Here is a 3,642-nt window from a genome sequence, read left to right on the forward strand (position 1 = left end):
TTACAAATTATTACTGTAACAACAAAAAAAGTAACGACGAAATGTGTACATCACAACATGCTTTTAAAGACACTTTGTGTTGTGCTCACATTCCCTTAAATTTTGTTCCCAAAGGTGCTCATCCTCTAGTCCAGCTGGAATCTCTGGGAAGAGACAGATAGTTTGGTGAAAAAGACAAGGGGGTGGGGGCCTCCTTGAAAGGAGAAAGAGGAGAAAGAGGCCTTCCAGTTAAAGATCAGTCTTCAGTTTCAAGGTCAGCTTTGGCCTGACTGGCCTCAAGCAGAGTCCGGGTCTGGGGGAGGAGCAGCAGCAGGGCGGGACTGGGGAGCTCTACATCTCATTCAGGTCAAGCAGAGTCTGGTCCAGCATCCTTTGTGTACAGAGGTACTCCTCTTTGGTGCATTTCTGCTTATCTTCCAAATCATCAATTGTCTTTTCCAGTTTGGCTACTGATCTCTCAGCAAACAGCACGGGTCTCTGCCTCCTTGAGTTTATCAGTAAGAATCTTTATTTCTTCCTCATATTTGTCTTCTTTTTGAGAGTACTTTTCTTCAGCAGCAGACACGTCAGGTTCTGGTCCATCAGTCTGATCTGCTCATTCATTTCTCCACAATGGGACTCTGCCAGGTCTGCTGGTTCCTCTGTGCGTTCCAAGTCTCCTTCAATAACCACTAACTTCCGAGCCACCTCTTCATACGTCCTATCTGCTTCTTCGGCCATGTGCTCTCATCAGCAGCTTTTTCTGCTTCCTCCAGCTTTTGCAGGGAGTAGCGAGGCGCTCCTGGGCACGGGCCAGTTCCTCTTCAACCAGTTGGATCCTAGGGTTCAAGGAGGCGACCTCAGCCTCAGCCTCAGCCTGTTCCCGGCCCCCCTTTCTCCTTCAACCTCCCGCTGGACGCGCTCAGCACTCTGCTCAGCATCCTCAGCTTGCTGCTGCAGAAACTGGATCTTGCGCTTCACCGCCGAAGCAGTGGTGATACTGGCCCTGGTCCCCACCCAGCCGCTCTGTGATATATGCCTTCTGTCTCCTCCATTCGCCGTTGCAGCCGCTTCTCTTTAATTTATTTGAATAATGTTTTGTTATTTTCAGCATAAAGTCTTATATATCTTCTATTAGATTTATTTCTAAGTTGATGTTGTAGATGACATTCTTTTGAAAACTTCATTTTCCGGTTTGATATTGGTTGGCATAGGGCTGGGGAGATAGCTCAGTCGGTAGAGTGCTTGCCTTGTAAGCACAAGGCCCTGGGTTTGATCTCCAGCACCAAAAACAAAAAACAACAAGATATTGGTTGGCATAGAGACACGTAACTGATTTTGGTCTGTTATTCAGTGACCTTGATAAATTCACTTAATAAGGTCTAATAATTTATTTGTAGGATTTTTTTTAAATCCTCTGTGTTCTCAATTATGTCCTCTGTGAATAAACAACAGCTTTATTTCTTTCAGTTTCCCTTTTTCAAGTATGGAGACTTTAAGTTCCCAGTCAAAAGCAGAGGGTGATTTAACAAGCTCCCCAACCTTAGTGGCCTTGGGTTCTTATGTCTCACCAGCTCCTCAGTGCTGTGAAATATGCAGGTTAGTTTCTCAGCTATTCCTTCCATATAGACAAATGTTAACAGACAAAACCGACCACCTTCTCTGGGTTTTCTCTCTTTTATATCTTATCTTGGTTGTTCCCCACTCTCTTGTTAGCTCTTTGATTATTTTTTAAGAAACTGTTTAAAATATTTAAAATGTTTTAAAATATTTTATCTTGAATATTTCAATCTGTCTTTGGTGGAAAGTTTGATATTAATTATCCAGTCTGCAAGTCCCAAAACAGAAGTTTATCACATTTTTTTTTCCAACCAAACTTGGGAGAAATATGATGCTGGGACTCAGGACTAAATTCTTATTATCTGTTTGGGAAGATACAGATGATCCATAAGTGACAGAACTGATAGAGTCAGGTCAGAGTGACCTCCTAGCTTTTGCTGTCTTCTGAGACTGCAATAATCATGGACAGAACCAAAACTATTAAACTTTATATACTAGGAATGAGTGTAAGGAATACCCCCTAGGCGTGCATGAAAACTCTTATTTATACTAGACTCAATTGATTGGACTTTACCCAAAACTTCTTCCTCAAGCAATTTTTTTTTTTTTTTTTTTTTTTTGTAACAGGAATTGAACCCAGGGGTACTTAGCAACTGAGCCACATCCCAGCCCTTTTTTGTATTTTATTAAGAGACAGGGTCTCACTGAGTTGCTTAGGGCCTCACTAAGTTGTAAAAAATATCCAAATGTCATAGCTAATATTTTTCAAGTGAGGTCCAAACTTAAGATTGTTCATCCTGCTAGGTCTTATCTAACTAGAACCTACTCTTTGCATTCAAATAATGGAAATGAATCTCAATATAACTTACAATTCTCCATCCTCAGCCTCTGGAGCCACTGGAATTATATGCATGTACCCCCACACCTAGCTATTTTTTTATTTTGAGACAGGGTCTCACTAAGTTGCTGAGACTGTCTTTGAACTTGTGATCTACCTGCCTCAATCTCCCAAACTGCTGGAATTACAGGCGTGAGACACTGCTCCCAGCTCAAGCATCCATTTTTATTTTGGGACTATAGTAGGAGTTCCAGGATTGAGCTCTAAATTCTATCTTTCAGACAAGTAGAAATGATCATGCTGGAAAAGGCATTTTACAAGTTCAGGGACCAGGAATCGCTTTATAGCATTTGCTAAGTCATGTCTACGAAGAAGTGGCACACAAATAGCTCTGTTCTGTACAGAACTAACTTGAAATGGTATTTATTATAGTGTGTTTTACCTAGAGTAATTCTGGGCTTGCTTTCCCATTCATTCTGGTGCAATTCTATCTGAAAAATGCTATAAAACCTTATGCTCAGGAGCCCAGCTTAACTGATGCTGAACCTTCTTCACATTTCTCCTTCCCTTGCCCTCTACTTTCTCAGTTTAAGAAAAAAAAAAAAAAAAAAAAACTAAAAAAACACAAAAGCTCCATTATTTCTTTAAAAGATTCACTTAAAAAAAAAAAAAGAAAGAAAGCTAAAATCCCATCCTTCACTGCTTATAGAGTTGAAGGATTGGCAATCAATTTAAATTTCCACATTAAAAGTCTGAAGGCCTCCTGGAGTCTCTTGGTCAGCCTCCATCCAGCTTTCATTAACTCAGGGACATGTGATGCTGGAGAGCCAACTTTTCTTTTACTTTGCTCTTTAAGGAACCTACATTTTGTACATTCTTTATTAATGATTAAGTAAATATATTTTTTAAAATTATATATCAATTTTCCATGAAGTGGTGTTTTGCAGTGCTACTAAAGGTACTATTTTAGGGAAAGTAAATTTTTTCAATAAAATATATCTGCTATAAATTTAGAAACAGACTTCCTGAGGTTATTACTAATCCCACACAACAAAAAATATCCAAATGTCATAGCTAATATTTTTCAAGTGAGGTCCAAACTTAAGATTGTTCATCCTGTTAGATCTCATCTAACTAGAACCTACTCTTTACATTCAAATAATGGAAATGAATCTTAATAGTTATCAATATAATATGCAATGGTATTCTAGAATGAAAGAAAATATCCTTTTGGGCTGTAAGAGCAATTTTAATAAAATTCAATT

The 3,642-nt window shown here is 39.2% G+C and overlaps 1 pseudogene across 1 annotated transcript; it reads right to left on the reverse strand.

The window, feature by feature from the left end:
- Positions 1–271: 271 nt before the first annotated feature.
- On the reverse strand, positions 272–2,452 carry LOC306667633 (annotated as a pseudogene). The gene is made up of 2 exons: positions 2,409–2,452; positions 272–1,054 (listed from the first exon to the last, which is right to left on the reverse strand). The product of its transcript is annotated as an uncharacterized misc_RNA (transcript).
- Positions 2,453–3,642: the final 1,190 nt, after the last annotated feature.

The sequence above is a fragment of the Sciurus vulgaris genome, assembly GCF_902686455.1.
Source record: "Sciurus vulgaris genome assembly, chromosome: 8".
NCBI lineage: Eukaryota > Metazoa > Chordata > Mammalia > Rodentia > Sciuridae > Sciurus > Sciurus vulgaris.